Source organism: Bombus pyrosoma, linkage group LG2 (assembly GCF_014825855.1).
Source record: "Bombus pyrosoma isolate SC7728 linkage group LG2, ASM1482585v1, whole genome shotgun sequence".
NCBI lineage: Eukaryota > Metazoa > Arthropoda > Insecta > Hymenoptera > Apidae > Bombus > Bombus pyrosoma.
Genome location: NC_057771.1, coordinates 14,561,767 through 14,579,827, shown reverse-complemented (window position 1 = coordinate 14,579,827; position 18,061 = coordinate 14,561,767).

Sequence of the window (18,061 nt, the reverse complement as noted above, 5' to 3'; positions counted from 1 at the left end):
TTAAAATCAAAAATGATTTATTCCCATAGCTTGATCTCTCGCGGCCACCACCCTCCCTGTATTCCCTCCCCTTTCTTCTTTTCCTCGTACTCGTTCATATGCAGTTCCGGGTTTCAAAGCTCCCAATTTCGACGTTGATTCCCATTCCACGGCAGTATCTATTACCAACAATTTTTAGATCAGTTAACAAGTTGCTCCCTATTCCATTCAACTCAATTCTCTTTAAATTTCGACGTGCATCCCGTAGATGGTACAGAATTCGATGCAAAGTTTAACAGGCGATTCGACTCGCATCAGCTCGTTCTTTGATGGCCAAACATACCAACGATTTTTGGCTTCGACATTTTCTTTTCCTCTCATACTTGTCTACTTTGTTCTGCCACCTTTTTCTCTTTTATATCCTTGTTCGTTTGAACGTTAGCGATCCCGCGATTAATACACGTTGACGGGACTCTCGCAATAACAAACTACGACATGGTTATGGACTCTTTCGATCGGCGTACCGCGGAACGATAACGTCTACGCCAACGAAGAACGACGAGTGTGCAGTTCGATCGACTTTGGCTGTCTTGTCTGGACCAATTTCAACGCGGACAATCGTGAACGATTCGATGCTGGTTCGGGGAATTAAACGTACCGTCGACAACGATTTTTGTGTATCAATGGCCGGAATTAGTATGCATAAACGTCGGATAACGTACGGATTAAAATCGATCGACTTGTTCCAATCGTGTTTCGCTCGGAAAATAACCGGGCGCCATTTTTTGATTTCTCCCTTTAAATCGTATAAATTCTCATTAACGCGACAATGCTGTTTCGTCGATTTCACGAGAGCCGTTGTTCGAAGCGTTTCGCCACCGCGTTTACCGCGTCGCCATTCGCCGACGTTTTATTTAATATTTTACGCGTCTCGTTAATGTTTGCAGCATGATTCATCGGCCGAGGAGCGAAATTCGTGACGAATCACAACCGTTCGCGCGGATTTGTTTGCGTATTTAATGAAAAATGGTTGACCCTTTTCGAAATAATTGAAATATGCGCACCTTCGCCGGAAATGAAATTAACTTATCCTACCGAAACTTTTCCAAAATCGTGGCTTATTTCATATACGATGGCTCGCAACTGGCTTTATCGATGTAAGCACAGCGGTCGGGTTTCATTACAGTGCTAATAAAATTTCAGATTGTTTCGCACATAATATATTCACAAGAGCAGTCTATAAATATTCGTATATTTTCGCGAGTAACTGTAAAATCAACTAGCAAATAAGGAAGAAAAGCATCTAGTAAAATGGAGAAAAATCAGCTTCATCCGCGTAAGCTTTTTCACGGAGAAAAGAAATCATTCATTCCCACGACAAGATTGCGCTTCGCTATCTCGCCGGCGTTATCGAAACTTCTCGTTCCTTTTGGTTTATGCAGCAGCGCGACCTATCAAGCGTTATCTGTGGCCGGGCCGTCTTCCCAGGCAACGTGGTAGGCTGGCTTTTCCGCATGCCTTATTCAACGTTTCGTTGGATATTTATGGAATTTAAATGTTTTTAAATCGATACACCGAGCTGAGCCTTAACGTGCGCGTCCCGGCCCTTTACGGGCGCGAACAAGCGCGCGATCGCCTCGTAGTACACGCGCAGGCTGAGGTAACCAAGTAGGGCTGAGCGATGATAATGAGCTAATAGAGGAGTTGACAATTACCGCTATTAGCGCCAAGTCTATGAGAAGACAAGGGCTTCCGGTATAACCGATAGACAACGTTGTTAAGACGAGTCTGTCGCTACTACGAAGCGGGGCGAGGAAACATCCGCTTCGCTGACACGAGCAAGCACAAACAGAAATTTCCGCGACACGATCATGCATAATGGATGGTTCCGGCCCGTAGGATATCGATCGACGAGATCTACGGTAGCTTTTCGTGACGGAGAACCCTGCTCGATCGCGTTGAAGAAGTTGCGGAAGATTCGATAATTATCGACTGGAATTTACCAAGTTTCGATAATCCGATGAAAGGCAAGGCACGTTTATCTTCCTCGAGAAAAGGATTACCGCCCATCGATTCGGCTACTCCGATCGATCCTAATAAGGATCTGTTTGCACCATCCAAATATATTTTGCTTACCGGTGAGTTCAATCTCAAGAGGATTCTCAATAATTGACCCATTAAAGACCTACTTTGCACTAACATCTTATTTAAAACTTCCTTTCCACTTTTCTACTTTACTTTAATATCGCGATTAAAGAGGAGATTTCCAATTCACTATTTCGCCATTTCTTCTTCCACTTAGATTTTACAAGTATATATGGAGTTTGATGATACGATAGAGTCACCAATACCTTGTATTTTGTAAAAATAAGCTAAAAGAGTTTCGCGAATTCTTATATCGCGTTACGGTTAAATCTTCCATCCGATTAGAGGGAGAACGAAAGTTACGAGTTTCCTTGACATTTGTTCCAAAAAATGAAGAAACTAATCGCAGAATTACCGCCGGTGAAATTTTCGCGCGTTGCTTCCGCAAAGCCCCGTAAATCGTATTTAATAAACGGCGTAAAGCGTGCGTTCGCGTGGCTGTTTTTCGCGCGATGAGGAAACTTCGGCGCTTTTCATGCGCTGTTTTTAGTTTCCATGGTATCTACCTTCAGCCCGTACGTTTTAAACTCCGCCGCTAATCACCGTAGCTTTCTTGTAACATGCGTGGCAACGTGTGTTCTTTTTTTTTTTTTTTTTCAACGAGTTGATATTCCCGGAGGTCGGTAGGGAGAAGGCTCGAGATATTTCGCCTAATTAGCCACGTTCACAGCAGTTTCCGGGTGTTCGAGAGCTTTATATCACGGGTATGCGCTACGAGTTAAGGGGAGGAGAAAAAGAAATTCCCACCCTCGTGGAACAATGCTTCGCTCGCGGGATATGTTACGTTGGGTTACAAGTCCACGTGCTTTAACAAGGCCCGTGTTTAGACCGCTCGGTCAGGTCGGGGCTTGCCAGAGAACTGGCTGAACGGCTGATGTTAATTATTTTTACGAAATCGGCTGGTGCCGGTTCTACCTTTTTTGGGAGCAACCACGAACATACATACCGAGGGCTACCGGTTTCGAAAAAAAAACCGCCCATTGCCCCCCAGGCTAATGATGTAACGATGAATGAACGACGTTCGAAACATGGACTGAAAAACATGGCTCGCATAGCGGACTTAGGAACATAGCTCCGGTAATTTTTTTATAGACCGTGAAACACGAATGGATAGAGAGATGTATGGAATGAATAAAATATGAAACCGACGCATTGATTTCGTATACGAGGGGGTAAATTTTGAATAGGCAAATTGGAATAATTGTTTTGGGAGGCAGGCATGAAACACAGGAAGCTAATTAAATTTTGTTCCAGTCCGTTGTTTAATTCTGGTTGGGAATAATTTTTAAATGAAAGAGGAAATGAGGAAAGTATGGTTATTACGGTTTCCACTAGAAACCTTTTATCCTTGTAGGAAAACGCGAAACGAGGAAACCACGATTTTCTATCGAACCGAAGACTTTGTATCAAATCATCCAGGCGTCGATGAATGTGTACGTTTTTCATTCGACTGACGAGAACGAGAATCAGGAGGAGGAAACTATCGGAACAGTACATAAGATTTTCAAGTAGTCGAGGTAGAAGATTGATTCACCGGGATAACTTCGAAATCATTTCCGGTACGTTGTTCCGCCTCGAAGCTGACAATTTTTTCATTTTTTTGACAATCAAAGGTTGAATCCTTGCCGATATTCGAGCTTCGATACTCGCGTTCATTCTGTCATGCAGACTCCTTCCGTTACGATCGTAAGTGATTTCGTGCACCCTGGATCATTGGAGATCTATTTCTTTCGACTTCTTACGTTGGAATCCTTTATTTTCCTTACATTTTCCTTCCGTCTTCTATTACCTTTCGATTTAGAAATCGAAGACATCCGAAGAACTGTTTCATTCTACCGTGAAACCAGTGTGCTTTGTAAATTCCATGGCGAAAAACAATAAAATGTGTTTTATATATTTTATTAAAGAATATTTTGATTTTATTACAAATCCTAGTATTATTTCATACGTAAAATATTTCAGCTATTTTTAATTCTCAACATAAAATGTAATCAACGACATTCGGAGAAAACCTGAATGTTATAATTAATTAAGTATTAACTTAACTTCGATATATTAACTTGCATATTATAATAAACAATCTTTAGCTGTTTAAAGTACGAGGAAATAATTAATTGATTGATTGGTATCTCACAGCATCGATTCCAACTACTGCGACGATAGATGACCGAATCGAATTACGTCGAAAAACGCAATTGTTAGCGCAAAGTGTTTCCAAGTGTTTCTTAAGAAGATTTTGCATTTCAAATTATCCCTGGCCTGTGAGCATTCACAGAGAACCATGATTCAATGGCTGAAACCAAATGATATTCCAAATTATGTACGGACGATCGATTCGATAAATCCCCTAGAATGTCAGCACCTTGACCCGCTGCCATAATGCGAATCGCGATCTATTGACTCGTACGCATAATAGTGCTCTCAGCCTAATGCGCGCACCGCGGTGCATCACAACATCAACGTCTTAGGATAATCTACGTCAAGCCACAAGATCAGCGCAGCTGTAACAGACGTGCGGTCCGGCCATTGTTTTACCACAAAATAATGATCGATAATTAATCCAGCGCCTGATAATGGAGCAAGATACTGCTCGAGGTTCGGCTCGCGTTAAATAATCTTCAAATATATTATCGAACACTTCGCAGAAGCAGTTGGTTTACGAGAAAACCAGGAAATAAACTACATTTCTTTACACTTAATCGTACGTATATCGAAGAACACCACCATTTTTCCTTTTAAGCAACTGTATGAAAATTGTCAAAACTAGAATACGATGTGAAAGTACTTGATAAACCAACGAATTACAGCTTCCAAACTGAACGACGACAAATATTTGCTTTCGAACGACAATAAACTTCTCTCGCAGCGTGTGCAGGAAAAAACCAGTCGATCTATAAACCCACTCGGCTGACTTACAAAAGAACAAGCCAGTACGAAATCAAAGGCGTTCGCCTACCAGACGACCAATGCGAGGAACATTAGGGGGCAAGTTTTTCGCGCCCCGTTAAGTTTGGCAGTGGCACGGCCGAGCCTGGTCAGCAGTATGCGACTTTTATTGCTAATGCAATCTGTCAGTTTGAAGGAACGTTCTGGACGGTCCACTTGCTCACGAAGAAGGCGTTGATGTTGAAGCTGGCACATGTACACGGAAAATATGGAGAGGCACGAAAGTCGATGCGGAGGACTATCCGTCACGAGCCGTGCGTGGTAAAACGTGCTCGAACGATCGTGGATCCTGGAGGGGGGTGGCAAAGATGTAACAAGAGGGGCGCGGATGGTAGTTTTATGCAAGGGACGGTCGTTAATCAATCACGGAGTCCGTGAGTCCATCGTGCTGGGTGTCACGACCGGAAGGGCGAGAGTGATCGAAAGAGAAGGGGTACGGGAAGGAACGATAAATATTGTTTTTGCCAGCAACCTTAGGACGTTCGCAGAACGATACGCGGCCAGTTTTCAAGCAAACCTGCATCAGGGGGAAAAAGTTTCGAACTTGTCGGACCTGTTTCGAGGAAGCCCGTTTTTACGCCCCCGCTTACGCGCGCGCCGCTCTTCGTGCTTCATTTTATTCTCGCCGCTTTGCCTGGCCGCGGTCTCGAAAGTTCGTCCCTGGGAAACACTGACTCGGATCGCTTTCCCCAAATTACACGGAGACCTTTCACTTTCGAAAGTGTTATCGAAAAGGAAAAATATTTTAATGTGGTTTTATACAAAACGTTGAAAAAGTTGAAGCGAGAATGTACCAGTGCAGAACGCAGTTAGCTAAGCTGTATAAATTGTTAAGCGCTCACGCAACGCAAAGGATGGGCAAGCATTAGAGTGTTATTATAAAATATAAAGCTGTTATGAAATGTAGTAATGTAAGGATCGAGTAAAATTCATTATTGTGTTAATTATTAGATCAGGATAAAATTAATATGCTGTATCAATTGTTGTAAAATATGATAGTAGATGGAAGAGATCACAGAGTTCGAGTTAAATTTGTGAAGGTATTAATTATTATATTCTGAAATAACGTTATAAATTGATGTATGTTCGCGAGTTTCTATTGTTATTGCGTACAAGGATTTTCGTTTATGCGTGTACCGTTATTCGCGGTCACTCGATAGCTGCAGACCAAATTTATTTTCAGTTGTTATCTAGAAATGCCAGAAGAATGTTCAAATATAAATTGCTATACCAAAAATTAACAATTCTAGAGGAGAGATTATTTTAAATATAATTCTATTGTTTTAAAATTTGTTAATTATGGAAATTACGTCTACATACGTCGCTTCATATCTTTGTTCTCTTCATTTCCTTCGTCTTAACGTTATTTTCTCATTCTGCTCTCTATTTAGCTCGTTCAACAAATTAATTCAAAGATTTTTCTACAAGTTGAAGCGAAATTTTTAAAATTGATCGCTTCCTAGCAAAACAACATCAATCATAGCCTGCTCTCTGATCGGCGAATTGCGTGATTTGGTATTTTTGATAATGGACCGAATATTCGTATTTATTAATAATTATGAGATCGAATGATGAGTTTCATTATTACCATGCATCACATTCTTTGATAATTATTATCCATCTATAAATTATTATCTCAATATTCATATCCCTCAATTTTACTTGACAAATTATAAATTTATCATTATAATACAAGGTCCCTAAATATTTTGCTGCTACTTCATTCATCATTTCTTTCTCTATTTGAACAGTATATACACATCATTTCCAATTGTGTCCAATATACATAAATACCTGATCATCAAACGTAATTTTATATACAGAATCACATTGAAAACGTAACAGACGGTTATGAAATTTTACGAATCATACTTTATTATAATAAATAAAGTTCATCTCAAATTTTCCTGTCACTTCATTTAAGTAATATTCCCCTTCCAATATTTTACTACAAACTTCTATACAGAATATCCTATATCGATCTATTCATATAAATATTACGTACGATTTTATCGAAGAATTTATAACGCGAGGCAAAAGATTTGATAACGATATCGTTATCTTGATATTGGAGATAAAAGTAGAACCACAAATTTCCTCCTGACACACGGAATGCTGGAACAAGACGACATTGCGAAACTGAGTTTAATCGCGTAGTTTTTCCGCGCCAGATTTCGATCCGCAGGCGTAACGTTCGGATCGGTTATCGATCAAAGCGAAGTCGAGACAGAACGCACGCAACAGCCGGCAGCAATTCGCAGCAAGGCGTGGTCTTTTCTCTTCATCCGTTAATCTCCTGCAACCACTCTAATCGCGGCAATTCGCGTCCCAACGATGCTATCGGCCACGCAATACTCACGGGAGCGTAAGAGTCCGCTGACCGATAGAACCGGCTAATCGTCGACGAATACTAATTACACACCTCTAATCACCGATTCTCCGAAACGACAGGTCGATTGTCTCGTTGTCGTCACGAATTTACGGCAGACTCGATAATTCCCTCTGCGTTTCATCCACTCAAACGAATCTATTCTAAGCGACCGAGCAAAGATTTTTAAGGACCCTCGGCCATTTAATAATTTTCTGCAAGGTAAAAGCAAACACCAGCAAAGGAAATTGCTTTGGTCTGTTCGAGCGAAGTCTTTCGATTCGAAACGCGTTCATTATTGATACGACTCGCCGTTTGGACGACAGCTTAACGCCTCTTTGCTATTTAATGACGGTGTCAATAAGGATGGCGCGCTACTTACGTGCTAAAAGCCACGACGAGAATAGAGTGAAACTGGTACTTGATTACATATTCTCAACTGGAAAAACTGACTGCTTACTTACCTGAAACACAAAAAATTTCGATTATTAGTTGATTTATCGAGTAACATTAAGGAGAAACCGGCGGAAAGGAGACATGGTTTATTGGAATCGTCTGGAACATCGGGTTTTATAACGAAAGGTCGGCTATGGACGGAATAATTGAAAAGAAGGGAAGAGGCGAGCTTTTAGGAAAGCCTCTCGATGGTACTTAAGCCGTCGTTCTTTTTTGGCCAGTCATTTCTTTTTTTTTTTTGCGTCACGATGGACACCGAGTTTTTAACGCCATCTCCCTCCGGAGACGCGATAAAAACTGATCCTGGAAATTTTGTAAATGATTTATCGACTTCCATTTAGGTAATTTAATGGAAGATGGGAAATTGAGGATGAGCCTTGACAGAGGTTTGAGTTAGGTTCCACTGACAAGATAATCGCTTCGTTATTATATATGAGTAAATTGAATTACCTCCGTTATCCTTCGAACCAATGTGGTATAATAAGTATTAATAAAGAGTAACGTTGTCGACAAAAATCGACGGTAAAGTAATTAAGAGAAATAATTAATAGGATCTACGATATCTTTAATGATATTCTGCCACGTTTAATCAACAGTTCCCTCGTTATTAATTTTCAGCAAGAAGAAATACTCGTTTAAAAAAATGCTCACATATTCGCATTTATGGGCGTTCTCGCTCGTGTTATCTCGAAGAAAAGAAGGACTAATTATGACGCACGGTTTTTAACAGAGCACAGAATGGAGGCGTACTCTCATTCAAATTAGCCGAGCTGCATAAACGCAGCAGGCAAGTGGCGTGGACGCGATATCCTATCGGGGATGAGCTTAATAGCGTTAATATTAACTAAGCAAACGAGCGAATGGAGTCATATCAGTCGTGCACGCACGTGTATCGTGGAACGTGTGTTCTCTCGTTGAAGCTTGCACCTCGGAAGATGTACCGTTCAACTTTCCCCTATTATAACCCGTAATTGCAACAAATATTGTCTGTTCAACGCAATATGCTGATTTATCTCTCCTCAAATCGTCTATCGAGAACAGTGTTTCAACTAGTTTAATACCTGGCTGAATAATATTCCTTGTGCAAACTGTTTGAACGTGAGAAAGATTGAAAATGTTGTCATAAAATATTTGTTCCGATTTCTTTCTCATTTCGTTCCCTTGTTTTAAAATTATAGTATATTACAGTAGAATTGTAATACAAGAATTTTCTTGTCTCAAGATTGTAATATACGATCAAAGCTCAATTAACAGTTTCAAAACTGCAAATTATCACCCAAACATGAGACGACGTTGAAACATAGCACGCTCATAATGCACGAGGAGAAATTTGAAAGGAAATCTCGTTTCAACGATTGAGATCTCCTTGCATACCTCTTCGCATATCGCGTTAATAGATTTCTCGTCTCACTGTATTTGCTGGCGAAATGAAAAGTAGAGAAATCATATTGATCGCCGAAGACAGCGTAATATGAATCGTGAAATGTAATGAAACGAAAGCTCGATTTTCTAACGAATTCTCGAGGCGATTAAAAGCACGTCAGATGACTCCACGAGAAAAGGCCCGTGTAATTGTCCCACGCTTTTAAATATCACGGCAGATACCGCTCCCCTGAAATTAACTTAATCAAAAAACTCATCGAACACAAAATAAAACAGCGTTCAGTCATACCGTGCGTCATACGTGTAACACGGTCGTAATCCTTCTTTTTTTCAAAACGACAACCCGTCCAATTTCCGCAACGTGATCTCAGTACGAGCGAATCGAGCGCGAAACGTAGTCCAGGAATCCGGTAAAACCGGTTCTTAATAAAAATGAAATCAAATTTTACATCGATTCCCCCGACTCGGCCAACAAGTTCGATCTTAAATTTCCAATCTTGAACTTTTGCAACACGTTTCATCGCGAAGTAAAAGAAAATAAAAAAGGAAAGCTAACCGAAAACCACAGATATTTCCTCGCTCGTGGTAACCAGTTCTCCCTATAACGATTGCGTAAATCGGCAATTTCCTACTTCGCGCTTCTCGAGCGTTAAAGTCGTTCATAAACACAGGTTCCGTCGTGATCGGGAGGGATCCCAATGGTAACGGGCTCGAACGCGTTTAAAAACGTGGAATCGATGAAAAGAGTGCGAGGAAAAGAGAAGCTGCGTAAATCGCCGAGGGATAATCCTGATGGGGCGCGTTCGTTGCGCGGCAACCGTAGCGTCGATTCAAAAATTGTAAAAGGGTCGAATCACGGATCGGCTATTTCGCCGAGGGAAAGTTCGAAAGCAACGGGCACCCAATTTTTATTCCACGGCTCGTTCCTAATTGGCCGGGACCGTGCATTGCCTTTCGCTAATTTATTTATCGACAGAACGACGGGCTGCCGCTTTCTGAGCCTCTTCTTCACCAGGCCAGGCAATTTAATCCGCAGTTACGTGCTTCCCTTTCAATGGAGATTAATTCTCTGGTCGCTAACGGTGATGCTTGTTATATCCACGATTCTGTTACACAGCTTCTGCGTAAATCTGGTTTTTCTTCGTATCGTTATGCTTGTTAATTCACTGAGATATTACGATCAGCTTTGAGTAACACTATGACGTTTAATCACGAGCTTCGGTGTTTATACCGCATATTTTAAAAATCGGAGTTAAAACTTAGAAGTGTAACTCTCATAGGAACAAACAGAGATATCATAATGGACGTAGGTTCCAATGAATCGTTAGAATTACGTGAATATATAGCATAAGATAGTCGTTCGCCAAATGTAGATCCGATAAATTTTTATTTCTAGTGACACTTAAACATTATGGTATATGAGGAACCAGTTGCTTCGCTGGATAAATTGAAACAAAGTATTGCATCTACCATAGAGAAATGTCAAAGAGAAAAGGGGGATCTCTGAACGTGTGCACACACCTCTAGAGAAACGTGTCAAACTGTGAATTAGAGTCAAAAGATGCCATATCGAACATATGCATATTGCAAGCAGAGATAAGGTAAATCTTGACCGTAACTCTATGAAGCACCCTGTAGATTCTCTATTTATTTCTGGTAGATTCGTTGGTTTATGGATGGCGAGTAGCTAGAGTTTCTGTAGTTCGCATACTTTGCCTCGTTCCTTTCCACCGAATACGGTTAATACTTTTCAATCGATGCATTGTAAAGTCGATTCGGAGCGCATATTAAAATCCGTCCTTCATTCTTCGGAGAAACGTGTGCAGAAAGATACAAGTATCGGCTGTGGCTGCGGCATACGGTGGCGAAAGAGAAGAAAAAGCACGACACCCTTAATGGGAAATTTGTGTTTAATCCGCGTGTTGACAAGAGAGGGATTCTGCCGAGCGTAACAGAGCGTTCACGGATGATCCACCTTTTCCCGAGGCAAACTCCTTCTTCGGCACGATGAAATTCAATCCGTAACTGGGAGGATTCTCTCTCGTTAGGGATTACGCCTTTCGCTCCTTAAAATCCTGCCCTCCGCCTCACCGGGCCGTATTGTCCCTCCGTAATAAGGTATTTTAATTGGTGGTTGTTATTATGTTCAGCAGCTGGGCCGGCTGCTGCCTCTCTTCTTGGGCTACCTTCGGGCTACCTTCGGGCTACCTTCGACATAATCCGGAACGGAAGGAGCGGTGGCAAAAAGGAGAATCGAAAGTAAGAAAAAGAAGAAGGAAGAAGAAAAAGGGGAGAGGAAGAAGTAGGAATAAGAGACGGCCTCTCCTTCTGGTTGTTATGTCCTTCAGGAAACAAAAACGGAGACGCTGACCGGGAGAAGAATGAAAAGGGAAATGAAACGAAGTTCGCTAGCTACCGAGGAAGAGAGAGAGAGAGAGAGAGGTTAAGACCTTGGCTACCATAATACTCGCTACCATATACAACATAGCGCACAGAGGAAAGACAGCATCGGTTCGTACGTCGGTGACCGAGGGTCAACCAGATACCAAGCGGGCTCTGTGTTTCGAATGCCTCGCGCCCGATTAATTGCACGACGGCGAAGATTTATCGGGCGGGGAGAGAGCACGACTGAAACGGTATTCCGGCGCTGGTTCTTTGCCGCGGTAATTGCCCGGTACCGATTACTAATTGCTCGTACTCTCGAGCCCACGGTGCAGGTTGACCGATTTGGGGAACGTCCTCGCGATGAAAATGCCAAGAAACGAGGCACGCCCCGGTGACGACTAACATGGTGAAAGTATTTCGTTCCGCTTACAACAGGTTGGTCAACGATCTTTTCGAGTGGCTACTACTAATGAATCGAAGAATCTTTTTACAAGGTGTATCGAGAATTGTGCCGGAGTTGTGAAATTTCTTACGAACGGTTGATTTATTGTCGATCGTTTAAAACGAATTGGCATTTATTTAACGTGGATCAATAGTATCAGCGGTGAAAATTTTTCCACGTCTCTGGTCGCTTGTAAACAATGAACGTTCCGAAAGTGTAGCCCTCAGACAACTGGAACTTTCGAAAATGAAGTTCGAAAGCCACGGTGTAGCACTACCCCTGCAGGGGCGCATATTTGAGTAGCCATTAACGGCTTTGGCGTGGTTGCTTGTCAGTCGATAAAAGTTTTCATCGTGTCTTTCTTCCATTGTCTTCTCCACTCTCTCCTTCTTATTGCCTTTCTCTTCGCGTTCACTCCGTCTTTCTTCTCTTCGCTCGACTCTCTCCCCTTGTTTCTCTCTGTTCGTCCCTGTCTTGCCGCGATGATTCACAATTTCGCTGTCTTCTTTACTCGCTATCTGAAAATTCAGCCAAAGCGAAACTCCAAACGACGAACCGCGTCCTCGGTTACCAGGATTTCCATTCGTGATAGGAGCGGCGTAAGTGTCGGTGCGTTAATAGACTTGAGCTTAACTTCTCTACTAATGGTCGGCACGGTCAAATTTGATATCCATTAAGCATAATGAGATAATAAAGTCGCCGAATGGTCGTCGTTGAATTAATGGTTAAGTAAAATAAGGATGCTCGAGGCAGCGCGGTTAAATTCATCTCTCCATTATGGTTCCCTGTTTCCTATAGCAACACGTAAAACCGGCGTATTCGCAGCATGTCTTTCAATTTATTTCACTCGTTTTACTCAAATTTCTACCAGTTTTATCACACGAGAAGCAGACAATTCGTTTACGCTCCTGTTTCGTTCTACGATGAACAGTTATGTAGAAATTTGAACCGCGTTAAATAGCTCTCCTGAAATAGTTCTTTGCTAAGATATGTCGAGTTGTTTGTTTCAGCGATGGCGTTCATTCGATACTCTCAAATTCATGCCCGGCACGAAGTAAATGCACAGAAACGCGAACCGCGAAATGTCGGAGAAACGAAATAACATTCAGTAGTTTTGAGGGTTAAAGTGCTGCTAGTAACAATGCAATACGTAGCTATGCATGGTCAAAGCAACTATTTGAAATACCAGTCGCGATAGATTCGTTGTATAAAGTGTACTCTTGTAGAATTCTAGAAATAATTCGTTTATCCATTACTATAGCGAAAAAATATAGATACAAAAGGGAATAGTCGGTATTCAAAATTCGTCAAAAGAATCTTTCAAACCCGTTACAAATCAGTTGGAAAATATTATTCGACATGATAAAAATCATCGCTACATCGGACATTTGACTTTCACGAATGGTGATCTCATGTTACGCGAGCATAGAATTCGCTTTGTATCAAAGAATATACATGACACTGGCGAATAAATAAATGCAGATTTCTGCGAGGATTTTTCATTATCCGCGGATACGAGCGGGCCGGACACGCGTCATAAATCAGCGGTACTCTGGCGTTCGTAGAAAAATAAATGAACTTTTACGAAGTTTCGTTCGTCGCTCGAAACTCCATGGACACCGCGTATATCACGTTGTCATTCCGGCCGTCGTGATTCTGGGATGCGGAAAAGTGTGAGTGAGCGAATAAGCGAGCGAGAGACAGACAGGGAGAGAGAAAGGGAGGAAGAGAGAGAGAGAGAGAGAGAAAGAGAAAGAGAGAGAAAGAGGAGCACAAATTAGATTAAAGCTCGATAATTAAAACTAGAGGTTCGACGGTGTAATCTGCTGATGAAAATCTGCTCGTGTTTTGCCTCGCGCCGCGACTGCTATCCGTAGCCAGTTTCGATTTTATTTAAAACGCGTTAAACAACTACGTTGCGGTTAATGCGACCATCCATAAATCGTTCGACTGGGATAAAAGTTATCTACCTGTCGCGGGCGATCATTTGGCAATGCGTTATTGCGCTTTAGTCACTTATTCAACGAGTATTTTTAGCTGTAGCACCAATGGATTAATGAAACTCTCCAGGTGAACCGAAATTTATGGCGATACACAGTAACAAAGAAAATAGCATATTATTAACGCTGTGCAATAAATTACACCGTATCATCTGTGCGTTATATGACGACGTTATATATCTCTAAAAAGATAAAGTTTTCAATTCTGCGATATAAGAATGACTTACTAAAGGGATAAAAAAAGGAAGCAAAATATCGTGAAGTATCTTTTTTATTTGATTGATCTCGTGTTCTCGTTCGTTTTGTAATAAATGCTGGCCAACGTTTTCACCGGATCTAAGGTGATCGGTACCTTTATTTTTCGCTAGTAATTTTAGCGAAAGCAAGAGGAAGCGGTAACATCGGTACTGAACGTCAAGATCGAGGCAAGAATTCAACGAACCGAGCTGGAATGGGTCACCTCGACAACGATCAATCTTCTACTTAAAATCGCGAAAATAAACGGGCGTGCCCGGCCGTGGTCGACTCGATATTGCTTTTCGATTTTGTTTCCTCTACAACTTGCAGGGTACGTGATCTTCCACGCGCCATCATCCGGCTCGCCAGGTAGATTGGCCACGGCGAATTAACAACCTTATCAAAACGGCTACGAAATTCTTCGAAAACGATATTACTAATATAGCCTGGCTACGATATAGCCAACCTGTATTTCAAATCCGTGTAGATCTTCGACGAAGGAAAATAAACCGTACGAGATATTGAATTAGCTGTCTCGATTAAGTTAATAGATATACATAAACCGTGGCCATAATATTCGTTTTCGTGAATTGCCGTCAACGATATAGCTGTGAGAAAACTTCTTTTATTTCACGGTAAGAACACGTTGCTCGTGATCGCGAGCTTTGAATTACTAAAAATTTTGCTTACGTTAAATAGCTACCTATAATTAAGTGTCTTTAAATTGGCAGATACAATGAGAAATCGCAGGAGAGGAGGGAAATTACAAAGCAGTCTGGCAAAATTTGTTTTCCGCTGCTTTCACAAACATGTGTGTCCTGGCTTGTCAAATTGCCTGCTTCGTTTATTTTCCGCGAACTTTGATATCTCGGTGTACGAGATAATTATTATATTTCACCGGTAAGGTGACCATTCTAATTGAGAATGGTTGGGAAGTAAGTAAGCGAAGACCATTAATTTTATTGTTCATTGAAAAATGATCTTAGTTTCAGGAACGATTAAATACGTGTGGTAAAACCCTGTTGTTTCTACAACGATCGCTGCGTCGTAACATTTTACCGAGGTAGATTCGTCTGAAAATAAGAGCTTACCATAATTGCTATTCATCACATTAAACACTGGTTCTTCGGAATGATGTAAAATTATCTTGTATGTACACATCTCGGCTGTTTAAATAACGATCTTTTCATTTCTGATATCTTCATTTCAGTGTAATTAACAAAACTGCTATTATGCGTTCAATGATTAACACGGTTGTTACGTTACGAAGTATGCTCTTAATGGAGAAATTAATCAATTTATGTGAGTCAATTCGTGCGTACGAATTTATACAATCTTGATTAAATGGTAGATACCGTCATAATTCCCATGAACGATCTACTACCAATGAACGTATCAAATGAAAATTCAAGAGAATTGTTTGCTGATCCGTGTTGCGCAAACAGCATCTGTTAAATTTCGTAATCCCCCGTCCGGCCGGCCACCCCAATCTTTTCCATTTGCTTTCTAATCAATCGTCCGCCCGTTTTTTGATCTCGCCACTCGCTCGGAATTAGGAACGGTCAATATGTGCTTCGATTTCTATTACCACGAAAGAATGTGATTCTATCGGCGCGCGATGAGTTTCAAACGAAATAACAGCGGAATTCCATAGATAAAATTCTCGTTAACGGATTCCAACGTACGTGCATACACGTCTGCCCTCCGATAAATCGATTCGTCCGCTCCTTTTCTCGATTTCCGCCAATTTCGTTCGCCTGCTTTTCAACCCGTGCCACCGAATAAGGACTCGTTACACCGAACGAGCTACGATGGTGGTTGCAATTGTGATATGGAAAGCGATACAACCACTAAAACTAACAGTCCAAATTTCTAAACATAGACAGGTGGTTGCTGAAAAATTGGAACTTGGTCGTGAATTACCTTAGGTTACGTAAGCAGACATAATGTCCAATTGTTTCCTGTATTTCGATGTGATTGCGTGTCTTAAATTAACCAGTTTTTATCAAATTTAGAGCGATAATTATTCTAGAATTATCCTATAGCAGCCAAGATTAATCCTCTTCATAGTCGATTAGGTGTCATTGATAATTAAGTAAGATTTTGGTTCTTATAAGGTAATCGTACAAATTAGTTGACATTTTTATTATAAGTTTCTTAAGATACCACAAATTGTGAAATATAAGATTAGAATCAAGGTGAATAAGAATTGAATTGGTTGAACTAAACCGTTCGATTAAAATCTCCCATCGAAGAGCAGAGTAGAGATAAACGGTTCCACCGCGTTCGGAGATTGCTTCATCGGCGAAAAACTGAGTCGACGAAAGGGGAAGCCAAAATAGATTCCGCGGAAAGCGTTTTATGCGACGTAATGAGAGAAAAATGCACGGGTCGCATGCAAAAAGAGTTGAGCAGAGCTCCGTGCCGCCTGCCATCCACGACAATGGACAAAGTAAAGTGCATTTGCGGAATGTTTCACATCCTCAGACAGAGCGTTCGTTGTCTAGACTAACAAATGACTCGAAGCTTTGTGTCATTCCATTAAAAACGGCCACCGAGCTTTGTTCTGCAAGAAATGTCTGCTTAAAAACTCGAATTTTAACTTGCCGACAAACGGCTCACGCTATTCTGAACCACCCAATATTCTTAATTGAGATTGGACTTTTAGATATATCATCATCCAAAAATTTACCGTCTTACAATTTTTCCAGTCACGTTTTCTTTGCAATAAACAAAAAGGCTTTTAATTTTCTAACGAGACTCCGTCTCAAAATTGAGAAAAGTCATTCGTATTTTTCTAAAGTTAGAAAATTTTTTAATAACAAGGAATCACTATTTAGTTGAAAATGAGTACACCTTTACCTTTGGACTTTTCTACTTACTATTATGATATTATTGTTATACGTTGAAGAATTTAAAAGAAGCTGAAATCCAAGTAGAACATCAATTTTGTTCAATAAAAAGGACTTATCTTTCTTGAATTGAAACCACGATTCATGTAACGAGTATACGATGTTACGGAAGATTCCTTACATAACATCAGCGAAAGAGGTAACAATATTAATTTAAATCAAACTACAGCTATGTTCAATGCGCAACTTTCTACCCCAAGCTTATTAGCCGGTAAAGCATTCATACAAGTTTGATACACAAGGAAATATCAGGAAACTCGTTGGAAACTTGTTCGAAAAGCGCAATCCTCGTCAAGCAGAATTTCGCCGCGCGTCCTTACCCCTGTTACAATTACAAGCGGTGGGTAGGTGGCCACGAAATTTCGTGACGCTTGGTGAACGTCGAGACTGGCAGCAGGAAGCTGACAAAAAACGCGAACGCCGAGTGAATTTGTCGGGGTCAGGCGTAGTACGTGGACTAACGAGAGGAAAATTGACTAAGTTCGTAAACTGCGTTTGCTGTATTGTGGCCACCCCCATCACCGTTAATCGAGCATGCCAATCGCCCGTTTGCGAAAACGTTGCTTCATCTGCGTCCGGTTCTTTGCGAATGATCGCCTCGGTTATTAGAAATAACGGGGCAGCCCTTTATTCACGGACGTCAAACGCGAGTCGTGAAACAATGCGACCGCTTCTGCGCGAAAAGGTTTCCGTCCTTGCGGAAAACAGTGGGATCGGTCGATTGCCCCGTGAAATTAACTCTCGACAGTCTCGTCGCACGCAGCTTTCCGCGTGGTCGACTCGACCGCTTGTTTCCCAGCTAATAGGA